This window comes from Anser brachyrhynchus, assembly GCF_964034855.1.
Source record: "Anser brachyrhynchus genome assembly, chromosome: 3".
NCBI classification, from domain to species: Eukaryota; Metazoa; Chordata; class Aves; order Anseriformes; family Anatidae; genus Anser; species Anser brachyrhynchus.
Genome location: NC_137696.1, coordinates 21,519,903 through 21,544,923, shown reverse-complemented (window position 1 = coordinate 21,544,923; position 25,021 = coordinate 21,519,903). Strand labels below are relative to the sequence as shown.

Below are 25,021 nucleotides of genomic sequence, written 5' to 3'. Positions count from 1 at the left end.
GGAATTATGCTGCTGCAGGTGAATATTGGGGTTTGGATTCCTGGTATTTATGTGTTTACAGAGGAAATAATTCTGAGACTTTTTTTTTTGTTTTCCATTGAAAACATTAAAAAATGAGTGTCCAACTCTCTGGAGTGCTCAGCAATTTCATCTTTTGAGAAAGACCAATGAAGTTTTTAGTTGGCAGATGGTTAGAAAAGTTTCTGTAACTTGTATACGACATGCGCAGTCCCATAACTGAACCTTTTACCAGCACTAGAAGCTGACTGACTTTGGAGTCTGTGACCTTCCAGGAGATGTCCTGTCTATGAAGGGATCCGCTGCTAAGATGCTGATTAGAATCACATAATGGATAGGAGATGCACCGGTAACTTTTCCATGAAGAAAGAAAGAAACTTAATCGCCAAAGAACATGGTTTAGCTACTCCAGCACTGAAAATACAATACTCTATGTATCACCGAATCTCAGCTTCTAAGAATTAGAGCTTTGTCACATTTTCAAAATGTTTTGACAACTCATTTCACTAAGATTTTTACTTAAATCTTGAAATTTGTCACTGCTTTGCGATATTTTTTTTTAAGCTATAAATCTAGGTGCAGAGGAGGGGGGAAGAAATGTCCATTTATTTTTTATTAAAGTTCTTGATGAAAATGTATAGTTCTTTTCTAAGCAACTAACTGTTGGAAACCTCCTTCTGCTGGATACAAATCCTCTACAGGACTTTGGCTTAAAGGAAAGTCCCAGTTTCTGTCGGTCTGTTAGTACAGATACCAGAGTTTGAGGAAATGTCTTGAAGCCACTGCTGCATCTTGATATAGGGAGAAATCCTAAAGGCAGTTTTTTGTTTAAATGAATGATTATTTTAATAAATGTGCTTGATTCATTGAAAAAAATCACAGTGCATTTGGCTAAAATATTACTGTGTTTTAACATTTGCCTAGTAATTTTTTCAATGCTGATGGTGAACTGTAAGTCTGTTTTTTTGCTAAAATTGGCTTCCTGCACTGCAGATTTACTGGGGCCAAGCTTCCTCTGTTCATACGCACTGTATCAGCCATTTTGTCAGAGGGCTGGTGTTCATGAAAACAATTATTTTAATAATCAAACAGTGATGTTTACATTATTAGCTTGGTTGTTTGGAGTGGAGCTCATGCAAAGAAATGAGATGCATTCATTAAATGTTTAATTAAACCATTGTCTGAAAATAGGTCATATCACTGAACATCATGTCCTGCTTTAGAGAATGAAGTTTAGTATGGTATTTTAAAACAGCCCAGCTACTGTTATTCCTTTCAAGGGAACAGTTCTCCTTCTCTTTTGTAGGCAAAATCATTAAATTCCCATCCCTGGTTTGACTGTGACTCACAATCATGTTAGCAAGTCCACCTCCTTTGACCTCGATGATACTAAGACCTCCACAGTTGGATGCTTGGTTTCAGTACAAGCTTCACTTGTACATATCCCCACTGATACTGCAGCAAATATTTTCGGTGAAAAAAAAAATAAAAAGAAAATGGGTAATTTAGCATCTTTTAACTACTATATTGGAATGGAATTGTCTCAAATAATTACTTGGAGGTGTCCCCAGCAATATGAATATAATTGTGCAGTACAGTTCCTGACCTAAATCATATGGCTAGTTTGAAGTAACTTGACATATTTTCTACCGTGATGGTGACCAAAGACCAATTATAGATTTGTAAATGTTACTGTAACTGTGATTGTTGTGCAGATGCTTTTCCTTTACTCTTTATACCGTTCAAAACTGTTTAGTTTTTGATTTGTAATGCATGCCAAGGAAATTACTTTTCATTGAGTAGTCTTTTGGTTAGTCTGGATGCTTAACAAACTGTGCATGCAATGCAATGGTGCTCTTCACTTTTTTTGTCTTGGTACCTGTGGTGGTACCCTAGACATTCTTAATGCTACTTCTTCTGGGAGTATTTTGGTGGGTTTTGAAACACAACACCAGAACCCATCTAGCCGATCAAAGAAAACCAATCTAGTCGATCTAGTCAATCTAGTCGATCAAGGGAAACCAGCTGATGTGATCTTTTTGGACTTCAGCAAAGCTTTTGACATGGTTTCCCATAGGATCCTACTGGACAAAATGTCCAGCATACAGCTAAACAAAAACATCATACGATGGGTGAGCAATTGGCTGACAGGCAGGGCCCAAAGGGTTGTGGTAAATGGGGCCACATCTGGCTGGCGGATGGTCACTACTGGGGTCCCTCAAGGCTCCATTTTAGGGCCAGTCCTCTCCAATGTTTTTATAAATGATTTGCATGTAGGACTAGAAGGTGTTCTGAGCAAATTTGCCAACGACACCAAACTTGGAGGAGTTGTGGACTTGGATGAGGGTGGAAAGGCCTTGCAGAGAGATCTGGACAGATTGGAGAGCTGGGCAATCACCAACCACATGAAGTTTAACAAAAGCAAGTGCCGGGTCCTGCACGTGGGACAGGGCAACCCTGGCTATACGTACAGACTGGGCGATGAGATGCTGGAGAGCAGCCCTGCAGAGAGGGATCTCGGAGTTGTGGTTGACAGCAAGTTGAATATGAGCCAGCAGTGTGCCCTGGCAGCCAGGAGGGCCAACCGTGTCCTGGGATGCATCAAGCACGGCATCGCTAGTCGGTCGAGGGAAGTGATTGTCCCGCCCTACTCTGCGCTGGTGCGGCCTCACCTCGAGTACTGTGTGCAGTTCTGGGCACCACAGTACAAAAAGGACGTGAAACTGTAGGAGAGTGTCCAGAGGAGGGCGACGAAGATGGTGAAGGGCCTAGAGGGGAAGACATATGAGGAGCGGCTGAGGTCACTGGGCCTGTTCAGCCTGGAGAAGAGGAGGCTGAGGGGGGACCTCATCGCAGTCTACAACTTCCTCTCAAGGGGGAGTGGAGAGGCAGGTGACCTATTCTCTGTTATCACCAGTGACAGTACCCGTGGGAATGGTGTTAAGCTGAGGCAGGGGAAGTTTAGGCTAGACATCAGGAAGAGGTTCTTCACCGAAAGGGTGGTTGCACACTGGAACAGGCTCCCCAGTGAAGTAGTCACTGCACCAAGCCTGTCTGAATTTAAGAAGAGATTGGACTGTGCACTTAGTCACATGGTCTGAACTTTTGGGCAGACCTGTGCGGTGCCAGGAGTTGGACTTGATGGTCCTTATGGGTCCCTTCCAACTCGGGATATTCTATCATTCTATGATAACAGTGACCTGAACAGCCATATAATATCCCTTGTCTCTTACCTGTGTGACCTTTTGGGGAGAGGAGAGGAGAGAGAAAACAACCAGGCTCATAGCTTGTCTTGAAGATAGATGTTAGCTGCTGCAGCCAGTGGGGTTAGCTATAGCAGCAGTCTGTCTTCAAACTGGCAGGAATGTTTATCAGGTAGCTAGCTCTGTGCTGTATAATGCGTTGTTACTCCATCAGTAGCAGTCTGTCATCAGAGCAGAGCCGAAGAAGTTGATGAAACAAACTTTGGAATCCTTTGGGAACCCTTTCTTTTATTCCCAAACTCAAAATCAGGTCAGGAGAAGAAGGTAGGAATCAGCCACATGTGAGTTTTGGCTTGCTAGCCAATTTCAAACAACATTAGTGTACACTCACTTGCCAGTAAAGCCAGTGGAAACTGAAGGCACCCAGCATCTTGTGCAGTTTGTTCAGCATGCAGATGACTTATTTTCATCTCAGTCTTTGGTGGCATGCAACTTCACCTTTAATGGCCAAACCTTCCACTCTGGTGGGTTATGTTCTTCCTATTTGTTTTGCTAATTTGCTTTCTATTATTACTTTGTGTAGGGAAATCTGCCAGTGTCTAGACATTCAAAGGATTTTAAAAATGGATATACAGTACTCTAAAACTCCATGAAAAACAACTCTGTAATGTCTCTAAAAGCTTATAAAGAATATTTTCTGAATATACAACCTGCTGTAGAATTCATGTAGCATAACAGGTAACCAAATAATCACTTCCCTGTCTTTTTTTTTTTTTTTAGCTCACTTTGTTCAGCACAACTGGGGCCAGACTTTTCAGAACAGATTGGTATTCTTCAGTTCTCCAAGTTAAGGGCCGTTTCCTTTGAAAGGACTGAATGGCCAATTAGGCTGTGAAGGTGTGCTGCAGCCTGCCATTTCTCTTGGCAATAACTTGGAAGAAAGAAGAGAAGCTTTTTGGAAAAAAATCTCTCTCTGTTAAGGTGAGATTTATTGCATGCTGGCTTCTTTTGAACACATGTCCCCCATAGTCAATCACAGAATCATAGAATATACTGAGTTGGAAGGGACCCACAAGAGTCATTGAGTCAACTCCTGACTCAACACAGGACTACCTAAAAATTAAACCCTATGTCTGAGAGCATTTTCCAAATTCTTCTTGAACTCTGTCAGGCTTGGTGCCATGACCACTTCCCCTCAGGAGCCCGTTCCAGTGCCAACCACCCTCTGGGTGCAGAACCTTTCCCTAACCCCCAGCCTGACCCTCCCCTGTCCCAGCCCCATGCCGTTCCCTCGGGTCCTGTCGCTGTCCCCAGAGAGCAGAGCTCAGCGCCTGCCCCTCCGCTCCCCTCGTGAGGGAGCTGCAGGCCGCCATGAGGCCTCCACTCAGTCTCTTCTCCAGGCTGAACAATCCATCTGACTTCAACTGCTCCTCATACATCTTGCCCTCTAGACTCTTTACTGTCTTTGTTGCCCTCCTTTGGATGCTCTCTGATAGTTGTATGTCCTTATATTGTGGTGCCCAAAACTGCACACAGTTATTGAGGTGAGGCCACACCAGTGCAGAGTGGGACAATCGCTTCTCTCAGCCATAGCTATGCTGTGCTTAATGCACCTCATGTTAAAGGGTTTGGCTGCCAGGGCTCACTGTTGACTCATATTCAAGTTGTCATTGACCAAAACCTCCAAATCCCTTTCCATGGGGCTGCTCTACCGCCTCTCATCCCCAAGTCTGTATTATTTCAATCAGAATGGGATGGATGCAGCTCTCGAGAAACCTGCAGCCTGCAAATCCACACTCGCCTGTGAACCAGAGAGCTGCAGGGAGCTTGCCAGGAAGGAAAGTAATTTTAGAGTGTGATTTGGAAAATGATTCAGTTAAAAAATTGCTATTTTTGAAGGGCTACTTTCCACTGGGATCCAGTCCACAGCATATTCACAGAAGCTCTTGTCTTGCTGCAGCAGAGCGTGGTGGAGGTGGGAGGAAGAAGGTCTGCCTGGGAGCTGGCAACCCCACACCTCACACCACCGCTAGGAAAACAGTCCATGGAATCGCATCCTCCTCCTACTTCAAGCCTTACCTGTATTTGGCAGTGGGATGTAAGGTGAGTGCTTTAAGCCTGACTAGCTTGATAGAAATGATGAAGGTAGCTCTCCTCACCCTCCACTGGTGGGTTCACTGTCCCCAGGGGAATGAACGGTCCTGTGTATCTAGAAATTGAACTTTCAGACAAAGTTTTGAGACACAAAAGCCTACATTTTCCTCTTGACATAAAAGCCAGTGACAGACTGAGGAATTTATCAAGCAAATTCATGACTTAAAAAATCACAAAACACCTTTTTCTTGCCAACTTAGGACTTACTGTATGTATTTTAAAACTCCTGTGGCTGCCTCCTTGATCAGTTACTTCAGCTGGTAGCACTGACATGAAACCTGCTGAGCTGATGCTCACTGCATCAGGCTGAGCCTTTACAGAAGTACAGGAAAGGACTAACACAGCAAGAAACGATTGGTAATCCCTCTGGCTTGCTGGCTTTGCTTTCTAGGATGAAAAAATGCAGATGAAGCTCTGATGATGTAGATAGGTTTGTTGCAGGTGGAGATGTGATGATCTGATCTGTGGTGATGAACCTTGTCAGTTAAAAACAAACAGGTTAAAATGTCCCCTCCATGCTGGATTTCCCTCTCTTGTCTCATGCTGAGTGTTGGCCTTTTGAGGTTGTTCATCCTGCTAAGCTTTTAATAAACAAGTGCAACTGGTGAGTAAGCAACTTTATATAATTTAATTTGTTCTCAAGGATGCCTGGAGTTAAAGTACATAACACATACAAAGCATGACTATGCTGTAGTTCACATGCAGATTTCAGGACGGCATGAAGCTGATGGCTTTAGGAAGCATTAGCGTTCTATCACAATGGTGCCTGAACCCTGAGAGTGATGGGCTGTTGGGTTTCCCAGACTGTGAACCTTGTCCAAGTGAGATGTGCATGTGTGTCCATGTATACGTAACACAAAGGAGTAATTTCCCTTGAAATGAAAGACAAAGTTGGGCCTACAGTTGGTTGATCATCAATTTATCCTCTGCTGTGGCGGTGTTGGAAATACGGGTAACTTTTATCAGCTGGAGGGTCATGGGGAGAACCACTGTGTACAATTTGTCAATGCAGCATTGCAAGTTTATTTCACTCTGTTCAGTGACTGACTTTAAACAAGGTGTCATTCTCATCACTGTTTCTCTTGATTTTCTTCAACGTTGCTAGGAAGTGGAAGTTTGGGTCAATTTTCTGAGAGGTTCTCTGATCCTGTTCATGTTCTTGCATGCAGCAGATGAGTAGCCCAGCCTCAGGCTGTATGAGAAAACTTTGAAATCCAGCAAGCAGGTCCTTGAGGGAGCAAACAGGGGTCAGACACTCATCAGCTCACCTTGTGTGTAGCAGAGATTGATGACTCTTGCACTGAGTTCACCAAACCTTACACAGACACTGTCTGCTGAGACTGTGATTCACCCTGAGAGATCAAGAAATGATAGGAAAAGAAGGCATATTGTTTTGCTGATTGGTTATTATTTCTTTGTTCTGGAACACTTGTGTCTGAAAGAGATGTTACAGTCAGTTCTGTATCTGGGGGGATGAGAAACGTATGAAGCAAGCAATGTATTACCTCTTGAACAAATGCTAGCCGCCTTCTAGAAAGCAGAAGGTAAAGAAAGCACATCACAGTCAGGAGGCTGCTCTTTTACACCTGTCCATTCCTGCTTCAGAACTTGGTAAACAAACTGAGAAATGTATTGAGCTTTCAAAAAAAAAAAATCCAGCTTGTAATGCAGAGTTGCAGGGTGTTTTAAAGGACTTTTCTTCCCAGTTTTTTTTTTTTTCTTCCCAGGACTTTTCTTCCATTATTTATATCCACATAAAAGACGTTTTCTGTGCAATACCAATATATTCTTTGTGCATGTAACAAAAGAGAGCTACTGTGCTACTGAGCATGCAAAAATGCATCAGGCAAAACAGACAAAACTGCGTTCAGGACCAGGTTCAGTCTCATTTTGGAGTCTTCCTTAACCTGGAAATGGGCTTCAGCCTGGAAACTAACTTGAAGCGTCAATTCCCCCCCAGATTTCCTATTTTTGTAGTGGCAACTGCCAAATATTCACCTGGCCATTAGTGGAAAATTCAGTGAAGCTGTTTGGCAGCATTTTGCAGTAGTTTTGCAAATGAGCAATCAAAGCAGTGGAAAGAATAAGTTTTTATGCTTCTTACATCAGATGATCCATTGTTTTAGAGTACTGGAGTATGATTTAGCCTATAACAAGCACTTGTCAAGTGAAAATGTATTAGTGGAAACAAATAAACAAAAAAGCACAGAGTAGAACATACAGTATTGAAATATAGCTACATGGTTTGCTTCAGGTAATGGAGACTTTAGGTAAGGAATGAGGTAAAGGTAAAACAATAGTGGCACAAAAGATGCCTAACTGTGGTCACTCCAAAATCTGACTAAATAATGGTAACTCTGGTGGCGCACTGTGCCTGTGATCATCTCTGAAGATCTGCAAGCATGAGAAGGGTAGGAGGCAAGGATGGAGAACAGAAAGGAAAACATGCTTTGTTAAAAAGGTTTCTGAAGACTCCATCAGCCTTTCATCCTGTCATCCTGAGAGTTTTTCTCCTAGCTGCACAGCCTTTCTGGTTGGTTAACTTCCAGTTAAATTAGACAGTCAGCACGGTCTAATGCAGAAGCTGAAAAATTTTTCAAGCCTTGCTTGCCAGACTAGATTTTCCTTTTCTAAATTGGAGGTTCAGTGTGCTAATATACAACATTTTGGAGAAATGAGGGCTATCTCTCATGGAAGAAAGCTGTTGCTGAGCAGTGGAGTGTTGAACCTCTCTGGCAGACAGGGACTACTGGCTTCCTTTGAACTCACAGCTAGAAGTTACTGTTTTGCAGCGCCTCCATGTCATTAGGACTCAGCTCATGCATCCTCTGTAGGCACTGTGCTACTGACACTTGGTCCAATGGCCAGGTCATCTGATTGAGGCATAGAAAACAATTTTTTTTTCCTCACCGACTCTGTGCTGATACCTCATGTTACCTTGCTCCAATTATTTCTCTTTCACTTTCTTTACTTTCTCTCCCAGCTTTGCTCCTGTTTCTCTCCTTAAGTTGAGAATTATTCCAGAATAGAGTTCCTTTTACTTTAATGTATTATAATAGCTGCATTGGAGATATAGAGGTAATCATGGTTGGGAAAAGTTCCCACCATCCAAGAAGGACTTAAAGAGCATCCTATTGGCCAGAGAACCGTTGTACTGGGGAGACCTTGGCATGCTGTTAATGATACAAGGGTATAAAACCTCTACGAAAAAGAAATGTTCTCTAGCAGGCACGCTTCATTCCTGTCCAAATGCTGGTGTGGCTTATTATTTTCTAATAAAATTAAATGTATTCCTCCTCTCTTAAGTAGACTGTGTTGATTTAATTTGTGTTTTATGATAAAGATCCTAAATTTCATATCTTGCATGTTTTATAATTAGTGAGCAGGAATTTAGCTGCATGAGACCCATTAAAGTCAATACAGCTAACTCCCCATGCAGTTCTTTATAGACTATTTTATATACAGCAACATGGGTTTTCACCTCTTTATACTTCTCTTAGTCTCTGCAGGAAAAATAGTGATAGCTAATCTGAAGGCAAGCACACATTTTATTATTGCTCTTAAAGCAATAAGCATTTTTATTACTCGGAATTTTTCCTGCTGACAAACAACAGGCAGTGTGTAACACAGAAATCAAATAGCTGCTTTTTTTGTGGTTTGGGGAAAGTAACAGAACAGTTTAGGGGAGGAAATCACAGATTATTAATGTTATGTAATTTCAGTGCACTGCCTTTTTTTGTTGTTGTTGTTTCTTGTGTGTTTTGTTGTCTTGTTTGTTTGTTTAAGAGCCTTGGTATGCACAAAGGTAGGGAGACACATCTCCAGTTATTAGAAAAGGAAGAACATTCACTTTCCTAGTTGAAGTTTTCTGGGTTTGGTTCCTTTTTCACATACGAATAAAAATGATCCAACCATTACTGAGAATGAAAATAGGAAAAAAAAGACATTTTCCAAGCAAAAGATGTGAACTTCATCCTTTCACGTTGTCCTTACAAGCCATGTTTTCAGGATTTCATTTCAACTATTAAATTTATCTCACTGTGCCTTCTGCTGCTAAGACAAAAATTCTTATCTTAGAATCTCGTTGTTCATACTTCTTGCTATCCATGAGAACAGAGCAATTTGGAGACAATCATAGATGATTTTGAGTATATGCCAGCAGAAAGATCTGTCAGCATCCGCTAAGGACTGTAAGTGGGTCTTGGACATGGCAAGATGTTTTATTCAAGCTCAGCTTGGTGGCAACTCTTGCCACAATGTGGATTGCACTGCTACACGTGGTAGGAAGTATCTGTGGGATCTCACCTGAATTGTGCTTACCATTAGGTAAGAAAACATTACACTTGTAAAAGTTTAGTCTTCCCCAAACTTGCCTTTCCTGATTCAGTGCATCAATCAGATAAACAAAATGCAGCTTATTCCAATTGGCACTTCACAAGGGTTAGACTCACAGTGTCCTTTTCACATTTTTTTCCTAGTTTTTGATTACAAAACATTATTTTTGCTCTGTATTAAAATGAGGGAATACTTCCTATTTTGCAAACATCAGGTGTCTCCAGACCTGTGCATTTCTGGTCATAAAGAATATGATGCACTACACCACTCATTGACACAGTATTAAGCCCATGAACGAAATTCTTCCATCTGTGATCAACTGCTGAAGGAGGTCAATGCAATACAACTGAACAGAAACCATCATTTTAACTGCAGTGTGTGGAAACTTGTGTCATGGACTTCAGCTGAGCAAACCAAATCTATAAATAGAGACGGAATGAACTGGAAATGGCCAAGGAGACAAGTGTCTGGATTTTATCAGCTGAGAATTGTACAGTTAGGAGCTGCCAGCGTGGGTGCCTAGGTCTCACACACACTGGATGTGTATAGCTTATATAGATAGTTCATTTGGAAGGGACCTTCAAAGGTCATCTAGTCCAGGTGCAGCTCAGAAATTCATTATTTGACAGCTATGGGAGTACGAAGTCCAGGTTTGCTTGATCCAGATGCTACTTCTAAGCTGCATCATATGTAAGTATATGAGGCTGAGTTCTTGATGCCTGCAGTCAATACATGAGTCAGAGGAACAGAGCTCAGGGAAAGAAAAGGTTTGCTGAAGCTAAAAGGTAATTTTGGTCCAAGAGCAAATGAGTGTATATTGCCCATGACCACACTCGGAATGGATATTTGAAAAAGTTTCGAACTGTTAAAGCAGTCAACTGTTTGAACAGTCCTCCAGTAGGAAAGCAAAAACCTGGACTACCTGTAAGGTAGGGTCCAAAAATAGCGACCAAGTCTTTGCCATGGGCCAGATCTTTTCTGACACATACTGTAATTGGCTAAAATCACTGAAACTTCGTTGAAAGTCTAGTCAGCCCTCTGGATGTATACGCTGTGTTCAACGCAATAAATGTTGACTTGAAAGTCGACTATCATCATCTGGCTGGGGAATAGATTTAGGGAGAGAGGCTTAGCACAATTTTGCTAGAAGTCTGAAAAAAACAAAACAAAAAAGAAATATGTCTGTTTTACAAACATGAAGGCTCCTCAAGGTCTCCACTATTCAGAATGCATCAGTAATTTTCCAGCTGAGGAGAAAAGAGAAATGTTTACTAAAAGACGGATTGCGAGCATCAGTCTGCCTGTTCTTTAATTGATCTTTTACACTGAGCACATTCAGGAAATCTATACTCATGGATAGGCTGTTATTTGGAAAACTGGCGTAATAAATTTTGCTGAGAACTGCTTCGTATTAAACTTGCAACCTGGGAATCTTTTAAAACACAGCAATTGTCTTGAACGTTCAAGATACACAGTGCTTTGTACATCTAAAGCAATGATTTGTCTTTCAGACCTGCTTTTTTATTTTTTTCTGATTGATTAAGAAACACGAGAAATAACACAAAGGATAAAAATGCATATTAGAATATTAGAGAACATTTTGCTAAATGCAATGCTCTAGCTCTTTCCTGAATGAGAAAAGTAAAAAATAGGGGGATACCACATTCAAAACCCAAATTATAAACATCGGCTGGTTCTAACTTCTTGCAGCCTTGATTCTGCTCTTTCTTGCATCAGAGTTATGTTACACAGCTGCAGTAGCATCCCAATTTCACCAGAATATTTGTAATTAGAGTCGTGATATACCTTCCCTAAATAGCCTAGAGCTTGCACCTCTAAACTTGGAAGTTTGAAAACTAAGTGCAGATTTTCTCAAGTAGGAGAGTTGTTAAATTCAGTCCTTAAGACTGGACCTGGTTCAATAAAACACTATTGAAAAGTCCAGAAATGGAGAAATCATGGTCAAATGCAGTAGCAGTTTGCTGAACAATTATATTGCCATTTTTAGGAGAGGCACTTTTATACTGAGTCATATCAATCTTTAGTTTCTTATCACTGCTGAGTATGCTCCTTTTATTGTGCTCTTTTCCCAGCCTCTTCAATCAATACCTTCTTGATGAGATATCTAGTAATTACAAGATTAAGTTCTGCTGTGGAGGTGAATTTGCTAAACCTTTTGAATTGCTGCTTGTAGGACACACAGTCACAGAACACAGATTTAACGTTTACTGCTATGCTTCCTATCTGCCAACATGAAATTGCATCCAGATCTCCTGGGTTCCTATCTAGTACTCATCCACAAACCTGCTTTCCTCAATGGAGAAGCAAAGCTATGCTTTGCTGAAAAAGCAGGGGTGAAGAGCTCTGTGGTGCCTTGGTCCTTCATCCAGCTGTTCCATCACTTCTGTAAGTCCTGAATCCTCTGCAATAAAGCACCTTTCACAGTCATTTCCCAGAAGAGGTGTAATAGCTATAACCTATCTCTCTGATATAAAATTCCCTGGTACTAATGGATTATGGCCTTCAGCATTGTTGATATTACTAAGAACAATACTGTTACGCTGGAAACTCAGTCAACTGTCAACTTTTACATTAATTGTTAAAGGGTTTTTATCTTGGCAGCCCAACAGGAAACAAATATCCTTGATCCATGAAAACATCTCAGACATAAAAGTCACCAAGCAATGACTGACAGTCCTTGTTTTTCCCTTACCCTCAAAGGAAACCAAGGAATTAGAAAAGATGTTGGTAGAAGAAAAGGGGGTACACAGTGCCACAGGTCCTTCATAACAAATGTTGCCTGCTTGTATCAGCATAGTGCACGAGCAGTTCATCTGTTTCTCAAAGGGGATCAGAATGTTTTCCCATGAGTGGTTTCCACCCTGATGGAGCTTTCTTTGGTGGTAGGAAAGAGCAGGAGAGAAAAAACTGTCACAAAGTGCACCTTGGAAGGTTGGCACTGGCCACAAGGAGGAAGAAATGTCCCTCAAAGGGTAGTGCTGTGGTGCCATAGGTCACCCAAAGAGTATCTATGATCAGACCATAGCTTTGTGTTTCAAGGAACAGCAAGTGAGGGGCCCAAAACTGAACACAGCACTTGAGGTGCGGCCTCACCAGGTAATTAGAATTAGCTGTGTATCAGATGATACTGTCTCCTTCTTGTCCTTGGGACACCTTGTATGATTAAGACACTTTGGACTGATTAAAAAGTGGTCTTCATGGAAATCTTTTCAACTGGACGTGAAAGTACAAGCATATTCTACTTTTTTTAGCTACTCCAATATCTTTAGAAGAGAAAACTGTCAGTTCTCTGGGAAGACTTAAATATCCATTTTTAAACATCTCCACTACTCTTCACTCCTAGCTGCTGTATTCTGCAGGCATTCTGTTTTGTTAATGTAGAAGCAGTTCTAAAAGTAATCATAGGCAAGAATTATTTCATGGATTCAAAACCATAAGCAGGCTACTTGTTGTTTTACTACAATTCCATTTCCTAAAAACTAAAACATGATTTTTCTCATATTAAACTACTGCATAAATTGAACAACATCTTTCTTCAATAACTAACTCTTACTATAACGAAACAGACATTATTGAAAAACTGTCAGCACATAAAGTTGCACCCATTTCCTTTAAAAGAACAGTTCAAGGAAGATAAATCTTTTCCGGATGATTTACCAAAAATAACTTTATTCCAAAAGAAAAACTAAAACAAAAACAGCAAAGTACAAAGAATTGGTTTGACTTTTTTTTTTCTTTTTTTTTTTTCCTTTTTTTTTCTTTTAATTCCTCAACATGATTAGGCTTTATTTCTCTGTCCACGACCGGCATTTCTGGAGATGTCATGTCCTGCGACAGCGGCAAGAGCTGGAGCAAGGCTGCTAGCAACAGTGCTTTGTGGAGACAGGCAGGTAGCTGAGGAGCAAGGGGGTATTTGAGGCAAGAGAGGGTATGGAAATGAAGAAGAGATGTTAACTGCAAAGCTAGGATGAGAATGAGGGAGATAAGATATTGCTTAAAATAATTGTGTGACTGTTAAAATACATTATTTTGCTACCAAGTGAATTATAGATGAGAAATAGAGATTATTCATTTGATGCATCATAGAGACAAGACATAAAGGATTAGAAATGCTGTTCGAGCCATAAAGCTTTCACCAAACAGGGAAAGAGTAATGCTTTTGTTTTTATTGTGCTGTCTTCGGCTGACAAACTTCTAATTTCATTTCCAAAAATAAAGTTCTGAGCCAAATATAAAGGGACCTTAAATCATGTGCGTTTGCTTCTGTGACACTGTTGACTGTGCATAAGTTAGTTTGATACCTATCTGTTGGAGGTTTAGAGAAAACGCAGGCTTTATGGAAGGCCAAACAATTCCCAAAATACATGCAGATAATATTTATTCCTATTATTTAGCCTTCTGTGAGGGCTGTGCTTGCTTTCTGCACCTTGTATCTGAACTTGGTCTGGTTCCTTCAGCCCAGTGTCATGAAACGCTGCACTGAAAAGAGTCTTATTCCAAAACTGCATGTCCGCTGCTCATCCCAGCTCCTCTGAGTCACATGTTTACATCATCCTGCTCCTTTTGGTGCATTTCTCAGCTGTGTGTTGGGGAAAATGCTGCTGCAACCTGCTAGTAGAGCATCAGTGATAACAACAACTGCCAAATTGACAACAAAAAAAACAAACAATGAATTTCCTGTATCAAATAGGCAAATCATAAGGTCTGACATAAGAATGCCATGCACTTCAGTTCTGTTTCATATTTATTATGACTTTGACAGCTCCTTGACTGCCTGTGGAAGTAGCTTTAAAAATAAATTCTAGTACATTTTAGTTACCAGATCACCAAGTGCTGCTATTTTTACAGCATTCAGAATGAGGTAGCTGGTGAGGAATGTAATAAATAGACTTAAATCCCTCCTGTAAGCCAATTTCAAAACTCAGAGGAGCAGTTTTACCCTCAAAGCTCAGAGCAGCCAAAAGCATTTTACATTCAGATTTCCTAGGCAGGCAATATTACAATGCTGTGCCCTGCACTCTTTTGAGCCAGGCTGTTGAGTTATGTGATTCAGATATGCTGAGTGAAATAGCAAACCTGATCTGCCAGCTACTCTGTTTCCTTTTTTTTTCCTTTTTCCTCTTCCCTCCTTTACAGTTTTTCTTAATTCTTCAGTAGCTTAACAGTATATTTATCTCAATTTCCAATTTGAAGTTAGCATAGAGAAGGTTGTATAAAATACCCAACCGATGTATAAAGGTTGCAATACATGAATAAAGCACCAAAAAGATAGATACATATATAAAGTTATTCTGACTTATCAGCCTTGGGAGTAATATTTTCATACATTCTAAACAATTTAAAGGCAAGAAAAATATATATTTATTTATTACAAGGGTAGCTTATATTTGTTCATTGTTACTCTCACATTGTCTTTCTCTTTTTTTTGTGAGTTCCAGCAGATGATAACTTTAAATAAAGCAGAAAATTTGGTTGGCAATTCCTAAGTGCATTACCTTCTTCTACGGCTTCACTGTACAACTAAGCTAATTTCTTAGACCATATTTCTCAAAATTACCTGCTTCTTCCTGCAGCATATTCTAATTCTTCGTCAGATACTGAAGCAAATTGTTCCTTGCCAGCATTTTTTTTTCTTTTTTTGGACCCATACCATTGCATAAATATGAAATGAATATTTATTTCTAAGCTTGGCTATAAGAAACTTCAGCAGATCCTTTCTCCAGTCCCCAAATTACTCTTTAGCAGCCTGTTAACATATACTGTTTAAGTAGATCCTCTCAAATAACTAGTCTCATACTGAGCTTCCTCTTATATACCTTAACTAATAAATTGTCATGAAGCCCTTCACTGAACACATAAAGATGATGTCTTCTGCCTCATGTTTAAGAAAAAAAAAAAACACGCTCAGATAAAATCAAACCAAACCTGGAAGTACTGAGCTGTACTTGTTTAGCTGTACTTAATGTTTTGCTAACAAAACCTAATGAGTGCTTAACTTAGACTTAAAACTGAAGGCATTATTGGCCACAACCTGAAGAAAGAAATTATTGTTGATAATAATTATCATACTTGTCACTTTTCTTCTTCAGAAAATGCTTTATCAACATTAACAAATTAATGAAAATGCAGTGGTATTTCATGCCCTGTGGATCTCATCCAGTCCAGTTTTAAGCTTTGCTGCTTCTGTAATAGCTGGCCAAAGAATTATCATCATTAATGCTCTGTGTTTAAATGTACAGTCAAGCTTGCTTTAGTGGGGAAAATGGTAGTCTAAATTTACTCCCTGACAAATATTGTCAGTATAGGGTGCTTAGTCAAACAGCAGTGAATGCTTCTTCTTAATGGAGATGTGTTTGTTCCTGTTTAATTGGACATGAAATAGGCTTCACTTCTTCATCACCACCTTCGTCACGTTCTTGACTTCACCTCTTCAGTGGTGACCATGTCATTGTGTACAGATGGGTTATATGCAATTCCAGTTGTGAACAGTATATATTAGCAAAAAAAAAAACCAAAAGAAAACAAAAAAACAACAAATAATTAATAAAAAAAATAGACATTGCTTTTGCCTGCAGTGAAACCCAGCATGCTCAGCTGAAAGCAGAGTAAGTCTCAGGTTTAGTTTCTGTCTCCATCTCATACTCAACATGTAGCGCAGAAACATAGCAGCTGTTTAATGTGAAAAAATGGTGGACAATCCTTCTTTTGTGATGGAGAAAACATGAAGCTCACAGGATTCAAAATACTCAGTAGCTCTCAGAACAACTTTATCATTATTATGCAGCAGGGACTACTCTATTTTTCATTTTGGTCAATGGACTCTGTCTTCATCTCTGGCTTTTCTCTCTTTTCCTTCCCCAGAGATTTGAAATAAGATGGGTGCATTTATAAGTGACAGCATCAATTTCCTTTGCACTGATAAGTAAAATCAACCTTTCTTTTCAGCAAAAAGAAAACATCTCTGCCATTTGTATGTTATTGGCCTGTCTTTTATAAAACGTTACGCCATTCTTAGCTAGGCAATCTGCTATAAATATAGCCACGCGGCAGTACATTTTACAAACAGCTTGTCAGGACAGAAATAAAAAAAAACTAGCGTTAGAGAGAAAAATAATTTGGCACTGATTAGCCATTTGCATTTGTGCAAACTAACTGCAGAACTGTGTGGAAGAGATTGCAAGCCGCTCTCCTTCACCCTGCGTGCTCCCTGTCAACATCTCCACAAGTGTCATAGAACAGATTCATAGAATCATGGAATCATTAAGGTTGGAAAAGACCTCCAAGATCACCTGGTCCAACCATCATCCTACTACCAATGTCACCCACTAAACCATGTCCCTAAGCACCACGTCCAACCTTTCCTTGAACACCCCCAGGGACGGTGACTCCACCACCTCCCTGGGCAACCTGTTCCAGTGCCTGACTGTTCTTTCTGAGAAGAAATGTCTCCTCATTTCCAACCTAAACCTCCCCTGGCACAACTTGAGGCCATTCCCTCTAGTCCTGTCACTGGTTACCTGGGAGAAGAGGCCGACCCCCAGCTCGCCATACCTTCCTCTCGGGCAGTTGTAGAGAGCAATATGCAATGTCAATGTGGAACCCTTAAAGGAGAGGTGACGGGGGTTCCAAAAACAGAGCAGGGCCTGGGAAGCTCCTGCTGCCCCTACCTACAGGTTTGCCAGGATGGAATGGAGGGGAGCAGTTGTTCCCCTGCCCCCCAACAACATGGTCGTGCACTTCTCTTGTGCCAGGAGCAGCCCCAGCCTCCCTCATGGCCCTGCCCTGGTGCCACAGCAGGAATGGGAACCTCAGCCTCTTTGTCCTCCAAGCCTATGTGAACACCTTGAAATTCTCCAAAGTTTTTGAGAAAGATTGTGAGAAGAGGCAGGAAAGCAAGGGTTTTATCTGATGCCAGTCTTTTCCATAACTATCAGAACTACTTCTTCTTTACTGCATTTTCCTTGGACTCAGACTAGAATCATGTTTTGGCATCTGCAGGTAAACCCACATCAACCCTGCAAAGCTAAAAAAAAAAGCAGAAGTGACCTGGGGCACCTCTGGAGACATGCCTAACCATGATTTGGGGCAGAAAGAAAACCTACAGGAGATGCAGATTTCCTCTTGTCCTCTTGCACGTGTGCTGGCAGTGTGGGGATCCCAGCAAAAATATCCAATGAAGCCACTGAATACCTTGCTTGTCACAGTCCATTATTTTTCAAGCAACTTTTCATTAGTGCAGTTAATTAAAAGCAGAAGGTGATTAATTCCACATGATGTAACTCAGTTTTAAATGCCCTGTTTAAATGTCCTAAATGAAATGCTGCTTCTTAACACAGAGCTTTTCAATTTCTGCTATGACTTAGAATGCTAGCAGGAGCATAATAATTACAGAAAAAGTACAGAGAAGGACAGTTGAATGTTCAAAGATAAGGAACAGCTTCCAAGCCAGGAGAGATTAACAAGGGCACTGCTCCTCATCATCAGGAGGAGATGGTCTGCATAGAATGAGATAAATGCTAGCGAAAAGTGGAATGTTTATTTGTTAGTCCTCCTACAGCACTGTTATGAGGCATGCTGTAAAATTACTGGGTAGCAGGTTTAAATGAAAATAATGGATTGCTTCGTATGGTTTGTAATTCAGTTGCAGAACTCATTGCTGCTGGCCACTAGAGACCGATCATTTAAATGGCTTCAAGAGGAAATTGGCTCATTCAGGGAAGAGAATTCTGCCAGGGCCTATTAACACACCGAGATGCTTAAAAATAGAAATGCTCAGGAGCTGGTGTTTTGGTGGAAGTATTGCTCTGCATGCTCCTGGCTCTTACAACCCTTTCACACTTGCTGACAACTGCTGTCAGAGGGATCCTTGGTATGATCCAGTTGCAGCAATTATAATGTGTGAAGTGCTCATCTGGCAGTGACAGTAAGCACTACATGTCCTTGTACAAGCATTTGGTCAGCAAGACATGCACAGAGCAGGGCTATATGTTCCAAGAGTATGGAAATGGAGATAAAGCGGTTAATGTGCCTGTTCCAATCTGCATATCAGCAAAAGAGTCCTAAGGACTTCTCTCACCTCAGTCTCATGATTCAGAAGGTGGCAAATGGCTTTTTAAATGGTAATTCAGGATACAGACTTTCATCAAAGCATATATAACAAAAATATTGTGATAGATGAGCAGTTGTTTTAACATGAGAAGACATGACTTCCCAAGTGATCTCAGTGTCTTCGATACTACACGGAGCACTTTCTTTTGTAGTGAACAACATGTTTTTAAAGACCAATCACAAGCACATCTGTGGAAAGTAAATACAGAAGAAAAAGGGTGAAAGAGAGTTTCCACAATCCCCTGTGTTTTGGAGTCCAGCATCCTCATTTTAGAAAGGCAGGTTGGTTCGGTGGGAATTTCCTTAGTAAAGTTTTTCACACCTTTTGTCTGTGCAAGAGGCATTTTCATCATTATTATAATATGGTTCTGCTGAGCACCACTGTATGAGCACCAGAAGAACTTCTCCGTAAAAAGATTTTCTTCTGTGGAGTATACGTGTGGGGTGTAAAGCAGCAGACTAAGATAATGATTTTTCTAGTCTTATATATTGCATAGCGTTGTCACCCAAAGAGTTGGTATGAAGTACCTGTAAGACACTAGAATGCAAAAAAGCAATTTTTGTAATAATTACAAAGGACAGAAAAAAATGTGCCTTTTAATGCAGCATAACAGCTATATAACCATTGTTTCTAATAATTTTCCTAATCTGAAAATGGACTGTGCTTTAGATTTTTATGAGAGGGAGTGATAAGACATACTTCCAACACAGCTGTAGATAATGCTATTTTGTGGATGATCATCCGTCCTTAATTAAGGGCATCAGATTCTGCCTTCCTTTTCACTTTTGCACAGATCACTCCTTTCAAAACTACTTAGATTTTCACCTGTATACAAAGTGGTAGAAATCTTGGAGAAAAATATTATCGTATCCAGTTTACCCAGGTGGCTGTTTGGCTTCATGTCTACTTCCTTGTCTGTGCCATGGTTGCAGTGGTGCTGGAGAGCTCCAGCCAAAGAGACAGAGTTGCAGGGTTCAGCTCTCGAGCTTGCTGGTGAAGTACAATTCATTTCTGTTAAAGACTTTATGGCTTGCATGAAAAGCAATCCCTATTTCATACCCTGAAAGGAAAATAGTAGCTGGAGAGCATTGTGCAGCCTTGTGGTTTTTTGAGGTTTATGTCTGGGCCCTCCTGAGAGTAACTGTAGTCTGCAGATTTAAAAAGAAATGGTGGCCCCACTGTGCTTTTTGATCTGGCAGACCTCTAGGGTTAAGCTTTTGCAAACATAAGCTTTACAAATCTTGAGCTGGGTCCTTCATTGGGGTTCACACACAGACTGAGATACTGAGGATGATCTGCAGCTGCTCTTTAACATTGTAGAAAAAGTTCTCTAATGATGCTCGGGTCTTGCTGACTCAGCACCTAATTTTTACATACAGTTTTTCAGGCAAATAATGGCATTTTTCCAAGTAGTTGACCTCATCCTCCTGGCCTTGAAAAAACTACTAATATGAAGCGTGGAATCTGCAGAAGGACTTGTCTGAGGAAGAAACTATTTTATTTTGCAATATTAATAGTCCTGTATTAGATTTACCATGCTTCAGGCTAGACGGTTTAAAAAGCATCTGGAATTTTAACTAGGGACCATCCTTCCACCTGTTTGGGAGCAGCTGAAATTTGGGGTTACCTAGCAGCTATAGTTGTTTATTTGTACGAGGAGGGAGACTAATAAGTATTCCTCATATCCTTAGGAAAAAAGCACTGTAGCAATATAGAAATTAGCTTGAGTTCATAGGCATGACTTAAGACTCTCGTTGTGCTGATCATGCTGTTTCAGTTAAGATTTACGCGTTTTATTACTGAGGTTGGTGGAGTCTCAGTAAATCATCTTGATTTAGAGATAACAGTCTGACAGAGTCAGTAGTTAGCCTTACATCATTAAGAGAATAATGCGGAATAAATGTTCTGTGAAAACAAATTAATTTCTTGGCTTTATACTCCTATGAGACATTCTAAAGTGACTGGAAGAGACCGGCAACTGAAAATCACGGATGTAAAAATTTGTTATTATTAGTCCTTTGGGGGACATGATCATCTGTGTTAGCAGACATTTCAACAACTCATCTGTGATGATCAGAGATTATAATTATTTCTGTGCTTTCTTTTAAAGCTTCTTTCAGTATGAAATTGTTAAAATACAATGTAGTAATTTACAATTTTAAATGTTAAAAATTATTATCCTAATACACCTTTGAATAGCTTTTAAACATTTTTTTTAAGGTTTAATGTATCTGAGGAGGCATTTCATAGGTGTATTATTGACATAATATTTTTAGTGATGACACCAGGACAGAGGAATGTTAAAGTTTATCGTGAATAAACTTTATATCATGGCATTATTCATCTCTGCCCTGAATTCTTAGTACCATTTATTTGTACACTAAATATAGTACATGCAATTTTGGTGGAAATAAATATTCTTCATTCCAGCCAACCAAAATTCAACTGGTATTTTACATTGGATATAGTCACTCATTTTTTTTAATGGTTACTCCTGTCCATTTTACATGGTTCATTTAACTTGGATACCACTAAAATGAAGATGAAGAGCTTCAAAGAGCCAGAACTGTGGCTCTCTAGACTGAGGCTGGCTGCTCTCCCACAGACCTTGTATAGTGTTACTGAATGGAGGACCCAAATGGCTTCTGTCAAACTGGGGCCCACACCAAAGACAAGAGAGGAACTTATTTCCTGGCTCAATGTAACGCAATCAATTCAATGACTTCCTTGTCAAAGTAACATACATGTTGAGTTATGTAAGTACATGTAAACAGCTTGCCACAATGTCTGATATCTCATGAAGAAATTATATACATTTTTGATGTAACATAGTCGCCTTAATTATTTTCAGAATTCAGATAGCATGTCATGATTTCTTGCTTCAGATTTCTTTCTTTGCATGACTTCTGTTGGTGGTTTGTTACTCAGTAAACCTTTTAGCAGCTAGTTTTGAAAAATTGTCTTTGAATTGGTGGTGGATTGCACTCTCCTCCATCTCTGTCAGAGATTAAAACAGGCTTTGCATTCATGAATCTCCCCTTGGAAATCTGTGGGTGTCACAGTGGTGCTGATCTAAAATGGACATTGACAATGAGTCCACTTAACTCTTTGGAATAACTTCACCTTCAGCCTGCTGGATTATATTCTGTTTTCAGTGAAACCAATACTACATGATTAAAGAAAACAGCTCATGGACTTTTTACAGAGGAGAATTTTTCTTGTTGTAATGTTAGAGCCACGGGAGGCAAGGATATGATTAAGATAACAAGGTTGTTACTACGATAACAAGATCGTTATCTTAATAAGGAGATCTTTCTTATGTATAAGTAAATATGTATGTTATTACAGCTACATAGCATAAGAAAAGAACAATCTATACATCTTACTTATGACTTGTAAGTGCAAAAATGATAATAAGAGACTCAGTGGTGATATAAAGAGCAGCAATCTATTTTTCCTAGTTAAAAAAAAAAAAAAAAAGCAGTGAAAGAGCATGAGCAGGGGGAGAGATACTTTGATCCATTTTTCATTTCCAATGTTGAAATAATGTTTCAACAAGGTTTCTGGGATCTTCTTGAATTAAGTATTGTAGTGCTGTAACCGTGTTCTGGCTGATTCAATGCAGGCATCTTGACAATCTCCTCTCCTTCTTTCCTGGAGCTACCTCTCAGTCCCATCCAAAGCAACAGCAGTAGTAATGTAACTGTTCAATTACACCTGACAAGTAGTATCACAATAATGATAATGCAGTATTACTGCAGATTCTTCTGTGACAATTTGATAGGGACGCTTTGCCTAACATTTAATCAGCTAAAGATGATAGGCAAACTTATGACTCAAGACAATTTAACTGAATTACAGAGGAGAAATAAACGTGGGATTTCTGGTCCAAATAAAATTATCTGGTAGGAATGCCATTCAAACTGAAGATACAGTAGATTTCAAATTTGCTATGGTGCTATTGCTGTTTTGTGAGAAACATCAGAAAGCATTTTAGTTTCATGCTTAATTTTCTGAAGCTGCTAATGTAAGCTACAATGCTGTTCTGTTATTTAACCAGCTAAGCTACTAGAAAATTATAATAAACCATGAAACCTAAGACTAACGGGTGCTTGGACTGAATTTGTAGTCGTGAGACACAGTGTTGGACCTTGGATGGTCCCGAGGCATGACAGAAACATCACATGTATGGACGTCAAGTGAAAATAGTTAAAGATAATTTTTGTACTAAATTACTGCACTTTCAAGTTTGACAACTTCTTAGGGTGTTATTCTTCCCAGGCTGTCTAAAGGATGGGCATATAAAAAAGGAAAGCTAAAACAGCTTGCTACGGAACAGGAAAATTGCCGCAGTGTTGTAGGTGTGCTTCAAGAAAGAGTCAGGTGTTTGGATGGGAGGCAGACATTCCGGGGCAGATTCAGCTCACCATTCTTTCCAAATCCACAGCAGTCCATTCAAGTCACATTTTCCTCTCTCTTCAGGGTATACATCAACAAATGAATTTTGCGGTGTAATCCAAATTTTCTCAATTCAGAATATGGGCAAAAAAATAATCCAATTCTGTGATGGATATTCTGGAAAATTAGATGTTTATAGAATCATAGAATGGTTTGGGTTGGATAGGACCTTAAAGATTGTATAGTTTCCCCCTCCCTCCCTGCCATGGCCAAGGACACCTTCCACCAAACCACGTTGCTCAAAGCCCCATCCAACCTGGCCTTAAACATTTCCAAGGATGGGGCATCCACAGCTTCTCTGGGCAACCTGCTTCACTGCCTCACTACCCTCACAGTGAAGAATTTCTTTCTAATATCTTATATAAACCTACCGTCTTTTAGCTTAAAACCTTTACCCCTTGTCCTATCACTACACTCTCTGGTAGAGTCTCTCCTCGTCTTTCCTGTAGGCCACCTTTAAGTACTGGAAGGCTGCTATAAGGTCTCCCTGGAGCCTTCTCCCAGCTCTCAGCCTGTCTTTGGAAAGGCGTTTCAACCCTTTGATCATCTTTGTGTCCCTACTCTGGATCTACTCTAACAGGTTTGCGTTTTTCTTCTGCTGGAGGCCCCAGAGCTGAACACAGTGCTACAGGTGGGTCTCATGAAAGTGGAGCAGAGGGGGAGAATCACCTCCTCCGACCTGCTGGATGCGCCTTTTAATGCAGCCCAGAGTGTGGCTGGCTTTCTAGGCTGCAAGCACACATTGCTGCCTCATGCTGAGCATCCACCAGCACCCCCAAGTCCTTCTCCACTGCTCTCTATCCACTTGTCACCCAGCTTTTATTCATGTTTGTGATTGCAAACCTTTGTACAAACTTTTTTAGTTCTTGCTAATCCATAGATTTCCTAGTTCTTGGTCTTAACTGCTGCCTAAAGAGAAGCAAACTCTTCTGTTTTTTTCTTGTTCATTTATTCATACAAATGAGGCATTCTATTCCCACCACCACAGCCTGCTAATAGATTATTTCTTTTATCTTTAATTGCCTTTGTTTGCTGAGGCTGTCGCATAGTTTTGAGATTGCACTCTTGTGGCTGTAACTCCATATCCTTTTTAGCATCACTTTCACTGACAGCAGACACCAAATGGGTATGTTTCAGTTCATTTTGTAATTTTTCTGCCCTTGATGATCTCTATCTATGGAGTAATTTGGACTTTTATGTCTGTGGCAGCTGAAGTGAAGCTGTGTTTTAGCAAATGATCTTAACAGTTTATTACTTTTAGTCCTCCTACGTGATCTCTTATATAACTTTATGAAGGGTACATTTCAAACTGGTGCAGTCAGTGCCCCCAGCAGGGCCACTTTTCTCTCTCACTGTGGGGAGAAGGTGGAAGAGTTGAGCCTGTTGAGGGCTTTGCTGGCCTCACGGGAAAGGCTCATCTTTGCCTTGAGCTCTCGAGTGGGCCAGGTGGGAAAGGATTACCACAAAGTACCCACCCAAAAGACTCCTTGCCATCTGACTGAAAAACAGATCTGACTTGCCTGCTGACCTGTGGTCACGAGCACGAAGCGATATTTTTGGTACTGTTCCATGCGCAGGTGAGTACATGCCTGGCTATTTAACAATATAGTCAGATAAATTCCTTTTTGCCTCTGCCGTGGCACTGGCATGACTTTATCATTGTGAGGTGACCTCAACATGGGACAACTGCACATAAAGCCACGAAGAATACACTAGAGGTGAG

General features: G+C 40.4%; 1 protein-coding gene across 2 annotated transcripts in view; it reads left to right on the top strand.

Moving 5' to 3' along the window:
• Positions 1 to 25,021, top strand: part of MSH6 (mutS homolog 6) — a 96,209-nt gene that overhangs the window by 2,439 nt on the left and 68,749 nt on the right. The window contains exons 2-3 of one of the 2 annotated variants that reach the window (XM_080587595.1): positions 4,002 to 4,202; positions 5,185 to 5,324. The gene's annotated coding sequence lies outside the window, so the exon portion shown is untranslated. Of the gene's footprint in view, positions 1 to 4,001; positions 4,203 to 5,181; positions 5,325 to 25,021 lie in introns of both variants that reach the window. The other variant, XM_080587594.1, reaches the window with a different exon arrangement.